This window comes from Sus scrofa, chromosome 1 (assembly GCF_054392235.1).
Source record: "Sus scrofa isolate SSC_HxYL_T2T_F1_AM1 chromosome 1, Sscrofa_HxYL_maternal_Yorkshire_Landrace_v2.0, whole genome shotgun sequence".
Lineage (NCBI taxonomy): Eukaryota > Metazoa > Chordata > Mammalia > Artiodactyla > Suidae > Sus > Sus scrofa.
In genome coordinates this window covers 199,363,228-199,385,693 of record NC_139383.1, presented here as the reverse complement: position 1 = coordinate 199,385,693, position 22,466 = coordinate 199,363,228, and the positions used below count along the sequence as shown (strand labels likewise).

The window sequence follows — 22,466 nt, the reverse complement described above, 5'->3', positions numbered from 1 at the left end:
AGGTTAGGAGTCGAATTGGAGCTGCAGCTGCCAGACTGCACCAAGCCACAGCAGCACAGGATCCAAGCCACATCTGTGACCTGTACCACAGCTCATGGCAATACGGGATCCTTAACCCACTGAGCAAAGCCAGGGATTGAACTTGCATCCTTTCAGAGACACTGCTGTGTCCTTAACCTGCTGAGCCACAATGGGAACTCCTTGAAGGCATATTTTTATTTTATAATTTTTTAACCCTGGAAGTTTACCACCCGTCCTTTTTTGGGGAAAGATTTAGTTACTTTAGTGTAGCTTTGGGTTAACAGTAAAGTTGGGAAGTAGGTACAGAGGTTTCCCGTAGACCCCTTGTCTGCACATGCATATAGCTTGCCCCTGTTGTCTGTATCCTTATGTGGACTTGTTACAATTGATGAATCTACATTGACACATCATTCCAAGTCCATAGTTTATATTAGGGCTCACTCTCAGCATTGTGTGTTTTATAGGTTTGGACAAGTGTATGATGACATGTATCCATCATGATAGCATCATATGGAGTAGCTTCACTGCCCTAAAATCTTCTGTGCTCCACATTTTCATCCCCCAACCACCAACCTCTGACAAGCTGTGTCTTTTTACTGTCCCCTGTACATTTGCTTTTTCAAGAATGTCATATAGTTGGAATCATGTAGTATGTAGCTTTTTCAGGTTCACTTTCACTTAGCAATTATTCATTTAAGATTCCTCCTCATCTTTTCATGGCTTGATAGCCCATATCTTTTTAGCATTAAATATTATTCCATTGTCTGGATGTACCACAGTTTATTTTTCCATTTACCTACTGGAAGGTGTCTTAGTTGCCATTTCTATTTTGGGAATAATGAATAAAGCTGCTATAAATATCCATGAGAAGTCTTTTGTGTAGATATAAGTTTCTAACTTATTTAGGTAAATACTAAGGCACATGATTGCTGAACTGTAAGGTTAGAGTATATTTAGTTTTGTAAGAAACTGCCAAACACTCTTGCAAAAAGACTGTATCATTTTTTCTATTCCCACCAGCAATGAATGAGAGTTCCTGTTGCTGCACATCCTTTTCAGCATTTGGTGTTGTCAGTGTTTTCGGCTTCAGCCATTCTTATAGGTATGTACCTGCATCTCATTGTTTCAATTTGCATTTCACTGATGACGAGTGAGGTAGAGCATCTTTTCGTATGCTTATTTGCCATCTGGATAGCTTCTTTGTGTCCTCAGATCTTTGGCCCCTTTCTAAAATGGGTTGTTCATTTTCTTATTGATTTTTAAAAATTCCTTGCATACTGTACATAAGTCTTTTATCAGATGTGTCTTGTGCAAATATTTTCTCCTAGTTTGTGGTTTGTCCTTTATCTCGATCTTTTCAACACTTTTAAAAAAACTTATTAATTTGACTGTTTTAAGACTATGATGAAAAGACTGAACTGTTCATATTATTAGGAGTATTACCTCTCCTTAAGGGGCATTTTGGAAATTGGGGAAGGGGGGGTCATTTTTATTGTCACAATGTTACTGTCACTTATTAAGTGGTATCCAAGGGTGCTGAATATCCTGAAAATCATATGAGAATACTGCTTGAAAAAGAATTGTCCCACATCCCATACAATTATCAAATAGCCCACTAAACATCAAAGTAGCTAATAAATCTATGAATCATTATGTAATTTTATAACTTCTGATCAAGTCTTCATAGAAACTCAGTGTTGTAAACATGTTTTAATATATCCTGGGAAGTTTATTTAATTGCAACTATTTTATAAATAAAAAAAGTATGCATGTTTTAGATTTTTATTGAGCAGTATTCACCATTTAAGAGAACTACATCACAATTTGCTCCACTTCTTAAGGTAATGAGCTGTGAAGAAAATAATGTATCACTACATTTGTAGCTATTGTAATCACCTGATTCTACAGTTAGGCTTAAACATCTCCTTCATTGTTTACTTTGTGATAAATTATCAGCCACACAATAACATGGATGAATGCTTGGCATTTTGCCCAGAGAAAAATCTGGATACAAAAGAGTACATGTTTTATGACTCCATATGAAGTTCTAAAATAGGAAACATATATTGTGAAAATAAATTTCTGGTTCTCTGCAGAGAGTCCCCACACGTTCCTTCGCTATGTCTGTCTTTTCCTTTAAGCTCAGCATAATAGGTGTTTTATGCTGTTTGAAACTTTTAATCTATTGGAAGTTCTTGATACTGCTTCTAACTGGATTACAGTTTGTATTTCCTTTCCTTTTTTCCCCCCCTTGTCTAGTTATCTTTGGTTATATGTTTGACACTGAGACAGTGCATTGTAGATATGGATTTTTGTTTTCCTTTAAAGAATATTTTACTAAACTACTAGTGGATCTCTTTTCTCTTTTTTTTTTTTTAATCTCCTTTCAAACTTTGAGCCAGTCTAGTTTGGTCCTTAGTCCTAGATTATGACTTATTTTGAGGCATGATTTTCATTGCCAAGTTATGGTCTTTGTTTTGCCTTTAAACAGCCAATATGCTTTGTGAAATCTCTCCACTCTGGACTATCACTCCAACATCATTCAGTCCAGTATAATTTCAGGTGTCTGTGTTCCTTCATCTCCCAGTTCTATAGTAGTCACTTTCTTAGACCTTGTGGTAGTTTTTTTTTTTATATATATATGTACACATATGTTCTATAACAAATATCTATGGGAGAACCCCCATGCAGACTTCTCCCAGCACATAACTCCTTTTTTCCCCTAATACACTGGTTCTGCAAATGCCAGTCAGGCCAGCTGCCTTGAACTCTGACCTCTACATTCTCAGCTTGGGAAGACCACCTTTTCCTACTTGGGCTCTGCTATGAAAAATAGCCAAAGGCAGAAAGATGGAATAATTTATAGAATTCATATGCATAAAGGGCTCTTAGCATGATGCCTGCTCAGAATAAATGGGCAATAAGTGCTGATTTTTATCATGAAATCTATATTTAATACAATTTATAGCTGCAAGTTTCATTAAAGAAAAATATATTTAGTAATCTCATTTTTGAAAAACAACCTTGCACTGAAATCTGAAAATATGTTTATTAAATAATTCTAAATGATTTTTTACAAAACAGTATAATTATAGGGTTCTTCAGTTAAATAATTGATCCCATTATATTTTTAAAATACTCTTATATTTTTAAAGTACATGATAAAAATAAACCAAAAAGAGCACTATTTGGGGTCTCTGTTGAAGAGAGGGGCAGGTCCCTCCACTTGACCTTGGACTGAGTAAAATCATTGACCTATTTCTTTACTGTGATGGACTCTCAGCTTTTTCAGGCCTGTTGTCTGGGAGGTATTGTCTTTTTTGCCCAGTAGCCTTGGAGTGAGGCCTGAGTTCCTGGTCTGGGCCCCTGAAAACATACTGTGATAGGAATAGTTCTAAATGGTATGTTTGAGTAGTTTTAAAAATTTATATATATGGAAAAATTCAGTCAAACTGTAAGCCAGTCTTTACCTTTTCATTTTTTATTTGTCTTTTTAGGGCTGCACCTGCAGCATATGGAAGTTCCTAGGCTAGGGGTAGAAACGGAGCTGCAGCTGCCAGCCTACACCACAGCCACAGCAACGTGGCATCCAAGCCATGTCTGCCGCCTACACCACAGCTTACGGCGATGCTGGATCCTTAACCCATTGAGCGAGGGCAGAAATCAAACCTGCATCCTCATGGATATTAGTCGGGTTTGTTACCACTGAGCCATGAGGGGAACTCCTACCTTTTCTCTTTTAATCATAGTGTTATATTAGCTCTTTTGGATTTAGATACATTTTAGTATTTATATACTGTTTTATCCTTTCCATATATGAATGAAGGAGTGGAGGATAATCTTATATCACTGCTCCCTAGTCCCTGACTGTTGCTTCTTCAGCTGGATCTCCCTGTATCATCAGTCAAGACAGCAGAAGCCACTGGAATCTAGCAATTGTTATTAGGTTCATTCATGAAGTTGAGCTGCCTGATCTGAATGGCTGGTATCTCTTTCCTAAAGCACTGGGCTTTCTTTGTTAAATTAGGCCACCTTTATTCTCAGAAATAAGCTCTCTGGTTAAAAGTGGAGAAATAATTTCTGCTAGATCAAGGCAAAACACACACCCAATTAATCTAATGTGTTTTCACGGGTCCACTATGTGTGCCAGTACCAAAGTCAACAGTCATCACTCACCTTGTTGTCTTCTTCTCCTAAGAACTTAACAATCAACTTAAGGGGGAAAAAAAGTTACCCCTGCTTTACTTTTAGCTATAAGGATGACAGACAAAACAAAGGAGAGAGAGCAGAGTTCACTCTTCTCTGATAGTCAAACACAGGCAGGTACATATTTTCTTGGGAGCACTAGTATGTATGCTGCCACTGTGAAGGGGGAAAAAATTAAAATAGCATTTTACCTGTCACTTGACAGACTGAAGTACTATTAACTCCCCACAAGGGGGCTCCATTATCAAACAATTTTCAAAGAAGGAACTGCATCAACCATTCTAAGAGGGGCAGGTTTAAATACATTTAAATGAAAAAAAAATTTTTTTAAATAAGTACACTTAAATGCTTTGACATTCTCATTGATTACAGTTTGATTCTCATTATAATATAATGTATCATCTTAGTGCCATGCAAAGTTAAGGCAAATGTATCATGTGCTACCACCCATAATTTAAATTAAGCTGAGTATATAGAATAAAAGTCTTTTTTGTGAGACAGAGATGGTAGAAATATGGTAATTGCTAAAAAAAGATTTAAAAGGGTCTGAGTTACTACATTTCATTTAACAAAGTTGTCACATAGGTTCAACTTCAGCCAGGTCAAATAGGAATAACCATTGGCTGAAATTCTTTCCCTTTATAAGGCAAAACGTTATACCTGTTTAGTAGATAGTTGCTCAATCAGTAACACATAGGGCCATGGCATTGTTTTAATATCACTCTTTAAAACTGAAGAAGTGAATACTTTAGATGATGTAATGTCTTAAAACATTAGTAATAACATTTCTAAATGGCAAAAATTTAGTTGAATAATTTCAATAGGAAATATAGACTAATTATTTATACAATTAAGGTCTTTATCAACAAAAGATATTAAAACCAGATTATGATTTAACATCAGTGTTGCAACTTTTTCTTTTGCCTCCTTAATTCTCTGAAAAGAACTTAGAATAAATGTGACTTGTGTTATACATGTTCAATTAACTTCATGTTTAAATCATTTGGTTCATACAACATGTGTAGATGAAATGTTGGGGCAATTGAGAAAGACAAATTTCTTATATGGAAAATAAAATGAGGCTTGTACGTTTGGAGTTTCAGTCTTCTAAGACTTTCTAAGACTTTATTCTTTAGAGAGTGGAATTTTGGCTTTAGCTAGCATTTACTGAGTACCTGAGTGTAGGTCCTTTGGTTATGTCACTAATATCTGTGGGCTAGATATTACTATACCCATTCCACAGATAAAGAAACAGATTCAGGGAGTGGGAGGGATCGGGAGCTTGGGCTTATCAGTCACAACGTAGAATAGATTTATAAGGAGATCCCGCTGAATAGCATTGAGAACTATGTCTAGATACTCATGTTGCAACAGAAGAAATGGTGGGGGAAAAACTGTAATTGCAATGTATACATGTAAGGATAACCTGACCCCCTTGCTGTACAGTGGGAAAATAAAATTAAAAAAAAAAAAAAAAAAAAAAAAAAAAAAAAAAGAAACAGATTCAAAGAAACAACTTATTCAAGATCACATAGCCAGCTAAACAATTAGAATTGGAAGTACTGTATTGGGACCCCCAGCAGGGGTGAGGGGTGGGTAGGGATGGCGGTTTGGGAGTCTGAGAGAAGGAGGCAGGATGACATGAAATGAGGGTACAATTTTATCTGGGAACTCTCAAGAGTATGGTTTATATCAGTTAGCATGCCTCCCTTGTTCTCATGAGGCTGTCTGCTGCCAGATGGAGCTCAACATTTTTTCCAGTTGGCATTTAAGCATCAACATTATATTTGAAATGTAAGAATAAAATTGACTTCCTGTGATAACATCTTAAGTGATAACTGGATGCCCAGGCAACTAGCTTGTGAATATCTGGTCGCTCTTCCTAAAGATCAAGACTGTGTGTGGCTGGCTTTACTGACAGAATAAACCTAGTGGCTATGTCTCAGGTGGCCTGGGAGCCAAGTGGTCAGGAACTAAGACCCACTAGTGGCCCCTGTGCCCCTGGAGGCACCTGGGTTCCTTGGGCCTGTAACACTATGAACTTCCCTCTAAGAACTATTTCTGCTGCATCCCATAGATTTTGTATGGTTTTGTTTTCATTGTAATTTGTCTCCATATTTTTAAATTTCCTTTTTGATTTCCTTGTTGACTCGGTTTTTTTAGTAGCATGTTGTTTAGTTTCCATGTTGTCAGTTTTTTCACATTTTTCTCCCCTGTACTTGATTGCTAGCTTCCTGCCATTGTGGCCAGAAAAGATGCTTGGAATAATTTCTGTCCTCTTAAATTGGTTGAGATTAGTTTTGTGCCCCAGTATGTGGTCATTCCTAGAGAATATTCCATGTGCCTTTGAAAACTTATATTCTGGAAAATTTACTTTTTTGGATGTAGTGTCCTGAAAATATCACTTAAGTCTAACTGTTCTATTGCGTCATTTAGGATCTCTGTTGTCTTGTTGATTTTTCTCTCTAAAAGGTCTGTCTGTTGGTGTGAGTGGGGTGTCAAAGTCTGCTACTATTACAGTACTCCCATCAGTTTCTCCTTTTGTGTCTGTTAGTATTTGTTGTATGTATTTAGGGGTGCTCCTATATTAGGGGCATATCTTGACAGGTATATCCTCTTCTTGAATTGATTCTTTTATCATTAGTGTCATTCTTTATCTTTCTTTATGGCCTTTGTTTTAAAGTCTATTTTGTCTGATGACATTGTAACTCCACTTTCTTATCATTTTCATTTGCGTGAACTATCTTTCCCCGTCCCCTCACCTTGAATCTATGTGTGTCCCTTGTCCTAAGACGGGTCCCTTGTAGGCAGCATATTGTAGGCTCTTGGTTTTTTTTTTTATCCAGTCTGCCACTCTATGTCTTTTGATTGGAGCATTCAGTCCACTGACATTTAAGGTAATTATTCTTACAAACATAATTATTGCCATGTTTAACCTTGTTTTCCAGCTGATTCTCTTTCTCCTTTGTTCCTTTTGTTGTTGTTGTTGTTAGATTATTTCCTTTTATTTTATACTCGTGTCCTATTTTTTTTTTTTTTGGTTTTAGTGAATGTATGGTTTGTTTTTTATTTGTGGTTGCCCTGTTTTTCAAGTATGTTAAACCCCTTCCTAGATCTGCTTTCTTTAGACTGATGGTCATATAGGCTCAAACATTCTTTAAAAAAAAAAAAAAGTCTAGATTTTCTTACTCTGCTTCCCCACATTTTATGATTTTGATGCCCTTTTTTACATCTTCATTTTTATCCTTTTGCTGGTTCCTTGTGTTTATCATCACTTTTACAAACAGGTTTGGGTTTTGGGGTTTGTTTTTGATCTGTATACTGGCTCATTTAAGTGACTAGTTTCCAATTGTGATTTCCTCCATCCTATATCTGACTTCTTTATTATTTAGAGGATACTTTTCAGTATTTCTTTTCTTTTTTTCTTCTGGACACACCTGTGGCATGTGGAAGTTCCTGGACCAGGGATTGAACTCGCACCATAGCTGGGACCTGCGCCACAGCTTTGGCAATGCCATATCTTTAACACTCTATGCCCCAAGGGAATTTTCTCTTTTAGGAGAACTTTAGTATTGCTATATTCTTTTAGTTTTTACTTGTCTGAGAAATTCTTGATTCCTCCTATTTTAAATGATAATATTGCTGGGTAGAGTATTCTAGGTTGAAGTTTTTTTCAGTTTTAGAGCTTTGAATATTTCTTGCCACACTCTTCTGGCCTGTAGTGTTTCTATAGAAAAATCAGCTGATAGCGTTATGGGGGTTCCCTTGTAATTAATTTTGTTTTTCTCTTGCTGTGTTTAGAATCCTCTCTTTAACTTTTACCATTTTTATTATAATATGTCTTGATGTGGGTCTGTTTGGGTTCAACTAGTTTGGGTCCCTCTGTGCTTCCTATATGTTGATATCTGTTTCCTATAGATTTGGAAAGTTTTCAGCCATAATTTCTTCAAATACATTTTCAATCCCCTTTTCTCTTTCTTCCTCTTTTGGGATCCCTATTATGAGTAGATTGGCCTGCTTTATATTATCCCATAGGTCTCTTATATTGCTTTCATTTTTTTTCATTTGGCTATTGTTCTGATTGGGTGATTTCCATTATTCTATATTCTAAGTCACTTATTCATTCCTCTACGTTATTCATTTTGCTATTCAATGTCTTTAACTCAGCTTTCATATCTGCAAATGAATTTTCTAATTTTTCTTGGCTCCTCAAAGTTTCTAGTTCCTTTCTAAAGTAATCTGCATTACTGTTCATATCCATTCTTAATTCCTTTAGTTTTGTTTTTGTTTGTTTTTTGCTTTTTAGGGCCATATCCGTGGCATATGGAGGTTCCCAGGATAGGGGTCTAATCAGAGTTGTAGCTGCTGGCCCACGCCACAGCCACAGCAACACCAGATCCATGCTGCGTAGATCTGCGATCTACACCACAGCACACAGTAACAGCAGATCCTTAACACACTAGAGCAAAGGCCAGGGATCAAACCTGTGTCCTCATGGATACTAGTCAGATTCATTTCTGCTGCACCACAATGGGAACTCCTAATTATTACCTCCTTTTTGAACTCAGTGTCTGTTAGATTGCAGAGGTCTGTTGCCTTGTTTGCTCCTTCAGGGGAATTCTGTTCTTTTAACTGGGAATGGTTCCTGTGCTTCCTCATTTTGTTTATATACTTACTCTATGAGTTTAGGGAAAACAATTATCTACTATGGTCTTAGAGGGCTATTTATATGTAGGAGCATCCCTGGGTATTTTGTTATGGCTTACTATTTTTTTGGTGTGAGGGCTGCTTTTGGTTTGTATCTTTGCTGTCTCTTTCAGAGTGTGCCGGCCATTATCCCCTTGATAGGCATGTGCTGGTGTATAGCCTACACTTATTTCCAGGGAGGTGGGGACAATGGGCATCTTGTTGCCTGGCCCTTGGCAGTGGCAGTGACCCCCAGGGAGGTAGGGGGAGTGCCTGGGGCCCTTGGCAATGGTGGGGCATGTGCATTCCCAGGATGTAGGGGCAATAGGTGGCATTTGGTTGCAGGGCCCTCCGTGGTGTCAACCCCTGGGGTGACTGGGGGTGTTAGCACCTCTGGAGTCTGAGACGGCTGTGGTGGTTTGCATCTACCCCAGTAGTCTGCACAAGGGGCACCCTACCACCTGAGAACCCACACGTGTGCAGGAAAGAAATTCCTATGGTAGTCCTGCTCCCCTACCCCCCACTCTCCAGTGGCTCCTTGCTTCTCTGGTGGGCCCAGGGCCTTCCTCCTCCCATACGCCCTCAGTGGTGGCACACAGTTCCCTAGCCTCCTCAGGCTGTTTCCACATAGTCAACCATAGTCCTCTCCCTAGGAGTGATCTCTGAAGCCTGACCCTCAGCCCCCAGCCCAAGTGACTCAGGCTGTGGGCCCGGCGGTGGTACTAGTCATCTCTGTGGTGGTACAATCATCTGTGCTTTGCCCTCCTCAGACTGGCCATTGTGCTTTTTGCAGAGGCTTTGAGGCTCCCTGTCTGTCCAGCTGATCTCTCCTCAGTTAGGTGGCCTCCCACTGTGTGAATTCCTTTCCACTTTCACAGCTCCCTCTCAGGAGTGCTGGTCCTATCCTGATTCCTTTTTTTCCTCTTCTCGCTCTCTTTATTTTTCCTTTTCCTACCCAGTTATGTGGAGGTTTTCTTGCCCTTTTTTGGAAGTCCAATGTCTTCTGCCAGCCTTCAATAGATGTTCTGTGGGTTTTTTTTTTTTTGGATGTGTTTGTGGGAGAATGTGAGCTATGTCCTATTCATCCATCATCTTGATCCAGGATCCTCTACCTGGTTTCCTTGGGGATGCTCAGGCTACCTGAATAACTCCACCCCTCCCTCTGCAAGCAGACTGCCCAGCCTGCAGTCAGTGGGGTAAACCCGAATGGCTGGGGAGGGGCCTCTCCAGTCTCTTCCACAGGAAGGACAGGAGACTGATTAAATCTTGCTTTTATTGCTTTTAACTAGTAGGCAGACCTACCTCTTAGGAGGAAAGAGAAGATTCTCCCATTTCTTTGGAAATAGGAAGTGAGTCTTTTAGTCTTATGTTAAGGCTAAAATAGATTATCTGCATAGACTGCCTCTGGGAACTGGGATTGGTCAGATTTTCTGAGAAATTGTGCATAATCAAAGGCTAGATGGGAATGTTTTTCAAAGGTGTATTCTTTCTTTTAATTATGTGAGACACACAACAAGATACCATGCCCCTTAAATATTAAATAAAGTCATGTCAATTCAAGGCATCCTGCATTTGAAAGTGTAGAACAATAGGGAGTTCCCGTCACATCTCAGGGGTTAACCAACCTGACGAGTATGCATGAGGATGCAGGTTCAATCCCTGGCCTCACTCAGTAGGTTAAGGATCCAGTGTTGCCGTGAGCTGTGGTGTAGATCACAGGCGCACCTTGGATCCCTCATTGCTGTGGCTTTGGTGTAGACTGGCAGCTACAGCTCCAGTTGGACCCCTAGCCTGGGAACCTCCATATGCTGTGGGTGCAGCCCTGAAAAGACACACACACACACACAAAGTAAATAGAAATAAACTACTCTGGACTTTTAAAATATAGCACTGCCTCAAAAAAAAAAAATTCCAATTTAACCTTTTCTTTTGGCTCTCCTAATTAGGGTAATGTTTTTGTATTACTGCACGTCTGCATATTTTAAAGGAGCTGATAAAACTAGATGTGTTCCCATATAGTCTACTTGATTAGCCTATTGGCAAAAATTTTCCCGAAAAATGTGTGGAGGAAAAAAGTCAAGAGTGTATTTTGTTTTGAATCAATAATTGGAATAGATGTGGGACAAAAAAAAAATAATAATAATCTGAAATTGACCAGTGTTGGATTTAGCACGAAGTAGATAGCCTGACAGTCTATCAAAAAAAAAAAAAAAAAAGAAAGAAAGAAAAGAAAAGAAATGAAAAAAGAAATGAAAAAAAGAAATGAAATACTTTTGTGTACTGAAGCATTTAAGTCAGTAACAGAGGTAAACCTGAGGTCAGTGCTTTTGTGAGTTCTCTATAGATTCCAGATTGGGTTCTTTGTTTTTGGTGCCAGAAAGAATGATCAACTTTGTGTATCTACAACTTGCCTTTTAAATGATTAAATGCAGGTGTGGTAGACAAATATTTAACAACCAGTATGGCATAGACAGAGATACTAGATGCATCCTGGCTAAATAAATATCGATAATCTTTATGTTGGAAACTGGTAGGTAGTGCCCATGGAATGAAATTCCCTCCTTGGTCCATTTAAAGATTAAGCTACTCCTTTGGAAGAAGGTTAATGTGACCACTTGTTCTCAAATAGCTTAGCTAATGTGGGAAAAGAGGAGAGGATGTTTCTCCTGAAGAGAGTCTCCATTTTTGGAGAACTTGTAAACATTTCTAAAATAACGTGTTGGTGTTCGGGTCATCAACACTGGGTTAAAAAGATATAGGGCATGCAATTCAAAAGCATGTCTGTGTGCTCAGTGTCCATTGAAACATCGAGAACCATACTGTGCGACACGTGGAGAAAGTAGTCAAAGGGTGGCAGCCCTCTCAGTGCTGACTTCCCAGTGGGAGAATCTAGCAGTGCTTTTGGACTGCATTGCAGACAACCACACGTTCTACAGAAGGCAGCACTGCTCTTACACAACAGGGAAGGGAAGAGGAACTTTGTTTCTCATGGTCCCCTGGGCATCTTTTAGTGTTGTCCTGCTGACCTTGACAGTAAAGCAGCAAGTGCCCTGAGGAGGACATAGTGAGCAGAGGTTAGGGTCACACAGTAAGGAGGATCTGAGTCACCTGAGCAGGTACCTAGACTAGCTGACATTCTAGCCACGGGTGAGGAGGATTGGGGATGTGAAGTAGAGAAGCATTGCATGCAGTTCTGAGCTCAACTGCTGTAGTGGGATTATACGTCATCCCACTAATTTTATCCTATCAGGTTCTCAAAGAAAAGAGACCAACCAGAATCCCAAGGAAGCTGTACCAGAGCAAACAAATGGTTTATACAAAGCAGCTGAATCCATGCGGTGTGGTGTGAGGGGTGAACTGCAGAGGGCACTGTGATACCCTGTCCAGATGCCCCCTCTGGTCCAAGTCACTCATCTTCGGGGTTGCAGGCATGTTACTTGAGATGGTTCATAGCTAATCCCTCCCCCAGGTGATGAGAATTGCCTCACCAAAGGTATGCCCACCTCCAGGGGTAGCCTATATCCAATGACTGGTCAAGGTCAGTGTACAGAAATCCGGGTCTCTTACCTTCATTTGGGGCAGCTTGAAGGACCATCTCAGCTCTTGAGCTCCTGTGGGCTCTGCTGAGTCCTTAATTGAAATTTCATCCTATTTCAACTACTTCTTTCATCAGTCTGCTTGCTTAGCGCCTCACAATTTTTATTCCTGAGAATAAAAATACACTCTCTACCATACTCTACAATAAACTTCCTGAAGACAAATTTCTTTTCCTGGGCAATATAAGAATTTCCTATTAACTATTTTAAACGTAAGGAAAAGTATGTGTGTGTGACACATTTTATCGAAACTATGCTAGAAATATGCTATGGTTGAGTTTGTTAACTAGATTAGCAAACTTCAGTAAAACAAATGTAAAGTTCCAGCAAAAGAATATTTGGTAATTAGTTCTAAATCACTGGACAGCCATTCTAAACATGCTGTTTTAAGGCTGTGCTTTAAAAGTAATTAATATATGTTTAGCCAAATCAAATAAACTATTTTAGTTCTTTTCATAATGTTTGAGACTAATAAAATAAACACCAGTATGTTTTGCTTTCAGTTTGCCATGTTTTTAATTTATCAAAAATTTTAACTAAGCTTTGTAGTCATTAAACACATTTTTAGGCCTAATATTTATTGTTTTTCAACTTCATGCTTTCAATAGTTTGGTTTAATGTGTTTAATATGACATGTTTCAAAATTCCTTGAATTATTATTTTGAAGTTTTCACTTCTCTAAATGGGAGATTCTGTGTTATATGCCTTAAATTTCATTTCACAATCACATTGATATGAATGAGGCCTGAGAGAGAGTAAATGATAAAGCAACATTATAAAAGCTGTTCAGCATCTTTGTTTTAACAGCTTTGAGATATGCCATATGTTTACCCTTTAAAATATACAATTTATGGGGTTTTAGTAAATTCTCAGACTTGTGCAACCATTGCTACTATCTGACTTGAGAACTTACTCATCACTCTAAAAAGAAACCCCACACCCATTAGCAGTCACTCCCCATTTCCCTCTCCTTCCAGCCTCTGCCCCCACTAACCCACTTTGTCTATGAGCTGGTTTATTGTAGACATTCCATACTAATGGAATCATACAACATAGGTTTGTGTTAGTGTGTGTGTGTGAGTGTGTGAGTGACTGGAGGCTTTTGTGTAACCCATTAACCATATTTTCAAGGTTTATATGTTGTAGCATATCAAAACTTCATTGTTTTCATTGCTTTACTCTTCTTATCACTGAATAATGTTCCATTGTATGGATATACCACATTCTGTTCTTTATTTAATGAATGGGTTGTTTTTAGGGGGTCGTTTTCACTTTTTAGCTACTGTGAATAATGCTGCTATGAACATTGTGTATGAGTTTTAAGTGGATGCGTGTTTTAGTTTCTCTTGGGTGTATACCTTGGAGTAAAATGTTGGGCTATATAGTAACTTTTTTAATATTTTGAGGAACTGCCAAACTTTTCCAAAGTGGCTGCACCACTTTCTATTTCCATCAGCAACATATGAGGGTTCCAGTTTCTCCACGTTCTCCCCAATACTTACTATGGCTTATTGTTTTTTTGTTTTGGTTTTTTTTGGGTTTTTTAATATTAACTGATCTACTAAGTGTGAGGTGGTATCTCAGTGTGCTTTTGATTTGCATTTCCCTAATGACTAGTGTCCTGTGAGGCGTTCCCATTGTGGCTCAGCGATAACAAACCCGACTGGTATCGATGAGGATGGTGGTTCAATCTCTGTCTTCGCTCAGTGGGTTAAGGATCCCGAGTTGCTGTTAGCTGTGTTATAGGTTGTAGACACAGCTTGGATCCCATGTTGCCATGGCTGTGGTGTAGGCTGGCAGCTGTTGCTCCAATTTGACTCCTAGCCTTGGAACTTCTATATGCCTCGAATTCGGCCCTAAAAAAACAAAACAAAACAAAAACAAACAAAAAAACATTTTCTTGTGAAAGATAGTGAAGAAAAAAATGGAGGTTTAACTTGGAAGAAAGAATATTTTGGCAGGAGGTCCTGATAGCTATCTTGAAGTGTTAAAATAGAGAGGTAGAATTTAATTTATTATTACAAATGTACAGAGAGTTGATGTGAAATAGCAGCCTTTAGCTCTTTGTTCAACAGAGGCAGCGTTTAGCTCTGTGTAAATGGAATGGCTCATGGATAGGTTGGGGATAGGTCTCCATTCCCTATGGATGTTCAAGCAGATGGTATAGAAGGATTCTGGAGGGCTACTCGAATATGCTACAGTTTGTAAACTTGTGTGGCAAATTTACAAAGTGTACAGCAATTTTTTTTAAAACCCCGCATACATAATCTTGGTAAGAACATTGTTTCAGATCCAGTCATTCACATGTTACTAGGAACTCTGGAAAACAGTCTAACACCAGTTAGAGCCTGTGAGATGTGGAGTGCATTGGGATGAAAGAACAATACAATGGTAGGTTCATGCTACGTCCACCTGTATTAGTCATGCTAGAAGCCACCGGAAAACTACTTTCCTGATTGCTGAGGATCACAATGTCTTTTCTGAATGCTTTCAAACTACTGTTTAATAATATCCTAAAGAATCTTTCTAGGGTATGATATGTTCTGAATTTCACATTTTTGAAAACCAGAACTTTTGCTATTCTGATGCGTATACTGTAAATAATGGTGATAATTTAATTTCTGTTATATGTATGTGTGTGTATGTATACAATCAGTAAACTATGTGTTGAATGAATCAGTGGTGATTTCCCAGAAAAGGAAGTGATGCCAGAAAACATAAGTATGATACAGAGGAAAAAAGAGAGAAGAGCATGGACAGCTCTAAATAAATCTATTGTAATTCACTTGACTCCTGGTTTTCCAAAATGTAAATAGAGAAAAATAAGGCTATTGAGCTGAAATCTTACTGAAGCCAAAACAAATTACAGAAATGCTTAATAAATGTTCTAAAAGGATTCCTAAAATGGGCTAGTCTACCAGCAGAGCTCAAAAACTCAAGTTATTAGAGGTGATGCAACACCTTGCTATGGGGGTTTACTGGTCTTTTTTGGTAAGTTTTAAAATGCAAAGTCTAATACAGTTTATAAGAAGTAAATCTTTCCTTCAAAATAATATCTCAATAAAGTTATAAGAGAAAGCTCTTAATCTATCTTATTTCTCCTTTCTCCTCCTCTATTTTTTATTTTTATTTTTTTGTCTTTTGAGCTTTTAGGGCCACACGCATAGCATATGGAGGTTCCCAGGCTAGGGGTCCAGTTGGAGCCACAGCCAGAGCAATGCCAGGTCTGAGCCGCGTCTGTGACCTACACTGCAGCCCACAGCAATGCAGGATCCTTAACCCACTGAGCGAGGCCAGGGATCAAACCCTCAACCTCATGGTTCCTAGTCGGATTGCAGCCACAACAGGAACTCCTCTTTTCTTCTCCTTTAATACATTTATGGTACATTAATTTATGGTATGGTAAATTAAGGTTATCCATTTCCTGTTGTGGCTGTAACAAACGACCACAAATGCTGTGGCTTAAGATAACATAAATTTATTAAAGTTTGGGGGTCAGAAGTCTGAAATGAGTCTTGGAGGGCTACAATCAAGGCATTGACAGGGCTGATTCCTTCTGGAGGTATCACAGGAGAATCCATCTCTTGCCGTTTCCAGCGTTCCTTGGCTTAGGGCCACATCATTCCAATCTCTGCTTCCATCATCACACTGCCTTTTGTCTCTGGCCTCTTTCCTCTCTTGTGATTACATTGGGCCTACCTGAATAATCCAGAATCATCTTGCCGTTTTAAAAATCTTTAAGTTAATCGTATTTGCAAAGTCTCCTTTGCCATGTAATGTAACATATTCCATAGGTTTTGGGGATTAGAACATAAACCTCTTTGGGGCATCATAATTCAGTCTACCTATAACCATATTTAATATTTGTAAAATAATACAACCTAAATCATTTTTGGAGTTATGTATATGCCACACCAGCCAACCAGACAACCAATTGTCTCTGTTGATACTGATTATCTCTTGCTTACTTTCACTGTCTTATCATCTAAATACTCAGTTAAGAGATGTGAACTTAAAAAACAGCAGGTTCACTTTTAGCACTGAATCCTGTACTGAATTGTGGTATCTCCTCAAGTGCCTTTGACTCGATTGGAAAGGAGGAAAGTTGAGCTTAACCTCAACTGGTGCCTGGCATTTGCCTAAAAGGCATCATGACAGCTTCTTGAGTGATAATGTGGATCATTTCTGAGCAGGACAAACCCACTGGCAAGTGACATCTAAGTAAGAGCTGTGGGGTTACTGAGAATCATAAGATGGAGTATCTAGAGATGTCACCTTTTTTGATAACTTAGAAAATACTGTTAGGAGTTCTGTAGTCGCTCTGCAGGTTAAATCTAGCACTGTGGCTCTGATTACTGCTGTGGCACAGGTTCAGTCCTTGGCCTGGGAACTTCTGCCTGCCATAGTCTAAGAAAACTGTAGACTCCCATGCAGCTTTATGAAATATAGAGCCTGTGTGCCTTTTAGCCAGTTTTCCCCAATAGCAACATTTTTCAAAACTGTAGTACCGTATTACAACCAGCATATTGATGCTGATGCAGACTAGATAAGAGACCTTTTCATCACCATCAGAATCCTTCCTGTTGACGTTTTGTAGCCACATCCGTTTCCCCTTCCACAGCCTAAATCCCTGGCAACAACTGATCTGTTCTCCACTTCTATAATTTTGTCATTTTAAGAGTGCTACATAAATAAAACCATACAGAATGTAACATTTTGAGATTGACTTTCTCCACACAGCATAATTCTCTGGAGGTTGACCCAGGTTGTTGCATATATTAAGAACTGGTTCCTTTTGATTGCTGAGGAGTATTCTGTAGTATGAATGTACCACACTTGGGCTTTGATTAACCATTCATCTGTTGCAAGACATCTTGATTGTTTGCATTTGGGGGCTATTACAAATAGAGCTCGTGTGAACACTTGGGTACAGGCTTGTATGTAAATGTAAGTTATCACTTCTCTGGGGTAGATACCCAGGAGTGCAATTGTTGGGTTGTATAGTAGTTACTTATGTATTTAGTTTTTAAAGAAATTATCAAGTTATTTTCCAGAATAGTTGCACCATTTTATATTCCCAGCAGGAGTGTGTGAGTGATTCTGTTTCTCCCTGTACTTGCTGGTATTTGGTATTCTGATAGGTAGGCAGTGATAGCTCATGGTTTTAATTTGAATTTCCCTAATGGCTAGAGATGGTGAGCATCTTTGCATGTGCTCATTTGCTTATTTCAGCTACCGTCTCCAGGGCATCCTTTGTGTCGCTCTTGAGATGCACATGCCAGCCAAGAGAGCTAGGCTCAGGGCCTGTAACCTCCGTTTCCGCCAAAGCTGCTCCATTTAAAAAAAAAAAAAAAAAAAAAAAAAAACATTTTACTGATTGGGCTTCCAAACAAGATTTCATTTAAACAAGGTTTCCTTTGCTAAAGGAAAAAAAAAAGTGTGCAATCAACTAATTTCATCTATTCCACTGATTATTTTGTGGGAAGTGGCTTGATGTCCCACTCCCTAGACAAAAAATTCAATTTGCAATTATAACTGCATTCAAACAAATTTATATAAATATATACACAAAAGCCAACTGATTAAGCCAATGTGTGTTCTTCTTATACTTTCTTTTTCAGTGAATGATTACAGGCTGACTTTAAGTTCTTTTTTTTTTTTAGTCTTTTTAGGGCTGCCCTTGAGGCATATGGCTAAGTGTCAAATCAGAGCTAGAGCCACTGGCCTATGCCACAGTCACAGCTATGTCAGATCCTAGCTGCATCTGTGACCTACACCACAGCTCGTGGCAACACCGGATCCTTAACCCACTGAGTGAGGCCAGGAATAGAACCTGCGTCCTCATGGATGCTAGTCACATTCATTTCCAGTGATCCATGATGGGAACTCCTGACTCTGAATTCTTAAAAATGAAAATTGTATCTCTCACGAAGTTAGAAATGGCTAAGACAGCTCTCATTGTTATTCTGGCAGACAGTTTCCTTTCCTGCAGGACCAGCACATCAATTATCCTTCCACCTGTCAGGCAGGAAGGGCGCTAGTGTGGGAGGATAAAAAGTGAGTGAAAGCTCTCATAACTTGCTTGTAATACCTTGGATATAATGTAACACCTAACAATGACCGCAAATATGTGCCAGATGCCTGCTTACTATAGTCTGATTTTGTGAACCTATAGATTAGTTATTAGGAAATAAAACTTTCCCAGGGAGCGTGAGTCACGCTCACTGAAATCATGTCTTCTGGAGGAGAGTTCCTCTGGGGACACTAGGATTTTAGCTTTTTCTTCTCATGTTCAAGTCCTCTTGCTTTTTCCTAAAGGAGAGCTCTTTTTGGAGCAGAGCCAAAAAACGTGTCACGGTAAAACAAACCAAAACAGGCATGATGATACCCCTGCTGCTCTTGCCCTGGGGCTTCCACAGCCCAGTGGTGGTGGGAGCCTTGAGTTGGTGCTCCTGGAGGGGGAGGCACAAGGCCATCACATGGCTGGGCTGATGCTTACTTGTTGGGGATAGATGGCCTCAGCGAGGCCACACGAGGTGACAGGATGCTGCTGGACACCAGCCAGTGTAAGCTGCCTCCTCCTGGGGGACAGAGAGACCGAGGTCACTCCATCCTGGCTCCACAGGAGCAGCATGACCACCTCAACCTCTATGGGAGGCAACTGGGGCTCTCGGCTGCCCAGCCACGTGTGCGCAGAGGGCTCTCGGAAGGAGCAGGAACTGGCCGTTGTGGAATATTTTTCTCCCATGTCCTCATCCACCCTGTTTCTTCTCCCTGAAAAGTCAAGGGTAGGCCTGCTCAAAAGAAAATCAAAATCCAGCACATCCCTGTGTCTTCGTGCTGCACACGTACCCTCCCCAAATCCTGCAACCCCCACGGCTTTGTTAGAGGGCCTGGGATATGGTAGTCAGAAGACTCTGGAAATATTTCATGTTGTTGGCTTGTGCCAAGTTTTCCTTTTCTCTGTGTGTGGTGGAAGGCCTTAGTGGAGGATAATCGCTTTTGGAATCATGTTTTTACAATCCCACTGGACCTCAGGTTCTCTAGTCCAAGTAAATGGTGAGGAGTGTTTGCGTCAAAGTAGGACCGGGGCCTGCTGGCTGAGTACACCTTGGGGAAGACCTTCTGCAGCCTCAGCTCATGCTTCATTGGACTCCCCTGCCCGAATCCAGTCAGAACCTCAGCAACACTGGAAGGTGGAAACAGGGTGCTGGCCAATTCCATCTTTCCCATGAAAAAGCTAGTGGTGTTCCCAACAAACTCACTTGAGCATCAATCAGACGATCCAGGACTGGCAAAGTATTCATGCTTTTTCCTAGAAGTAGAAGGCCTTAGTGCCTAAGAAAATGTGAAACATGAGCCCATCCCCAAATAATTACGGAATCGAAGCAGTTACAGTATCCACCTGGGCTGGCCCTTCCAAAGTGTGGTTGTGAGTTTTAGCAGAAGAGCACTCTTGTTCTAAAGTAGTACGTGATCCATTTCTGTCCTGGTTCCCAAATCATCTACATGTATCACCAGCCAGAGAAGCGAGACCCTTTGAAAAGAATGATTAAGAACTGAAGCTGGGCTTCTACAAACATATCTCATTGAATCTTCATAAGCAGCTATCAGGAAGGTACTGTGACAGGCTCCAGTTCACATATGTGGGAACTGAGGGCTGGTAAGCTTGAGTAACTTTCCCAAAGCTGCACAGAGAGCGAGATGAAGTGCTGGAAATGGAACACGGAGTTGGGCTTCAGAGCTCTCATGCTTAACCACCCAGTTACACCGCCAAGAAAACCACTGCCAAGGGTTGTGAGGCTCAGATGAGAGGTACTGATGGACTAGGGCTGAGCAAGGGGGCTGAGACTGGAAGAAGCCTCCTAGGGGTTAGAACCCTGTGCTCAATCCTGAAGGAGCTGGAAAGGGCAAGAAGGGTCAGAGGTCAGAAATGCAAAGATTCACCCAGAAAGGGAATTGGGATATACAAATACACGTGGGCAGGGGGAGTACAGCAAGGCAGAGAGGGAAAGCCGAGTGTGCCCTGTGCTAGGATCATTGAATTTTGGTTGAACTGAGCAAGAGGGTGGGGTGGGGGATGAGAATTAAAACTGGAGAGCTTTCAGAGTTCCCATTGTGGCTCAGTGGTTATGAACCCAAGTAGTATCCCTGAGGGTGTGGGTTTGATCCCTGGCCCTGCTCAGTGGATTAAGGATCTGGCATTGCCATGAGCTGTGGTGTGGGTAGCAGATGCATAGATGTGTGGCTGTGGTGTAGGCCAGCAGCTGCAGCTCCAATTTGACCCCTAGCCCAGGAACTTCCATATGCTGAGGGTGAGGCCCTAAAAAAAATGAACAAAACAGAACAAAAAAACTGGAAAGCTTTCTAACTCATGCCAAAGAAAATTTAATTTTGATGGTTAAGGGTAGCCAATGAGGATTTTAAGCAGAGATCAGGGTGAGAAATTTAGCATTTCAGAGAGCTCACTGTTGGTATAGGGAATCTGCAGGAAATCAGGGTCCAGGGTGTGGCAACAGAGTCATTTGTGAGGTGCAAGGGCTAGTTAGGAGCTAGTGCCTAATGCAGTAAGGACCAAGAGTACAGACTGAGTGGCAGTGGAGTGGACAGGAGGGAGCTGACTTGAGAGCTATTTAGGGATGGGGAAGGACCCTGACAGGTAGAGAAAATGGGAAAACCAAAGGACAGAGTTTGGGGGATGAAATAATGTTTACTCATTTCATAATCCACGGTGCTGGTGTTGGTTTAGCCGGGAAAGCAGGAGAAGGAGATGGAGAAAGGCAATGAGAGCAATTTAGAACAGAATTGAGTTTGAAGTGACAATGGGGCACCAACTGGGGTTTGGCTAAAGGAGTCTGTGGCTCAATGGGTATTCCTGTCGTGGCTTAGCCGTTAATGAACCTGACTAGCATCCATGAGGACACAGGTTCGATCCCTGGTCTCGCTCAGTGGGTTAGGAGCTGGTGTTGCCGTGAGCTGTGGTGTAGGTTGCAGACATGGCTCAGATTCCGCGTTGCTGTGGCTGTGGTGGGCAGGCAGCTACAGCTCCAATTCATCCCCTAGCCTGGGGACCTCCATGTACCTCCATGTACCAGAGAATGTGAAACTGACACGACTCTAATCACACAACTGTGTTTTTCATTTGTTTTTTATTTTTATTTTTTTTTACTATTAAGACATTGCAGCCCTCTGGGATGGAAATGTTCTAAAATTAGGTTGTGATGATGGTTGTACAACTGTAAATATAATAAAATTCACGAATTAAGAAAAAAGACTCAGCAGCCTTTTGTGGGGCATTGACAGTAGATTAACTCAAAAGGAGGGAGTTTGCCAGGTGCTCAAGAAATGTGGGTATGATCAAGAGAGAGGTGACCATGAGAGACCTTGGGTCAAGGTTGGCTAGAAAGTGAAGTGAAGCTCATAGGGGTTGAGGTACAAAACCACACAACTCTGTGGGAGCCCATGAGGGGGTGCTTAGGGCCTAACTCCATTCTCCAAAGCCATAAAAGGAAAAGTCTCCAAATATGCCCTGGCCAGGGAACAGAGAAAACCCCCACAGAGCCAGGACACTCGTTGTAATCTTAATAAAACACGGTGGTTCATTTTTAGTTCCAAACTAGTTTACCAATTACCCGAGTCAAGTGACTTATAAATCTGTAGATTTAAATTCCTTATTTAGGAAAGGGACTATTTTTGAGAAGTACTGTAATAAAGAGCTTTGAAAACTTTAGAACCTCAAATATAAAGAATCAGGGATGTTGTAATGAATACTGCATTTGAATACTCTTTTTTTTTTAAATGTAAAGTTTCTTATGGCTGAGATCAAGTCTGATAAACACTTCAACTTAGGCAAATAACGACGGTAATAAAATATTATGCCATTGCAAAACATACTAAATGCCCAGGCTTCTGAACTTTTCCAATTATTTTCCTGTAAATGCTCTTGTATGGGGATAG

General features: G+C 40.1%; 1 long non-coding RNA gene across 3 annotated transcripts in view; it reads left to right on the top strand.

The window, feature by feature from the left end:
* LOC102167425 (uncharacterized) overlaps nt 1-22,466 on the top strand; it is an 85,308-nt gene that overhangs the window by 3,153 nt on the left and 59,689 nt on the right. For all 3 annotated transcript variants that reach the window (XR_014820279.1, XR_014820277.1, XR_014820280.1), the window contains exon 2: nt 1,042-1,123. This is a non-coding gene — a long non-coding RNA (uncharacterized LOC102167425). The remainder of the gene's footprint in view (nt 1-1,041; nt 1,124-22,466) is intronic.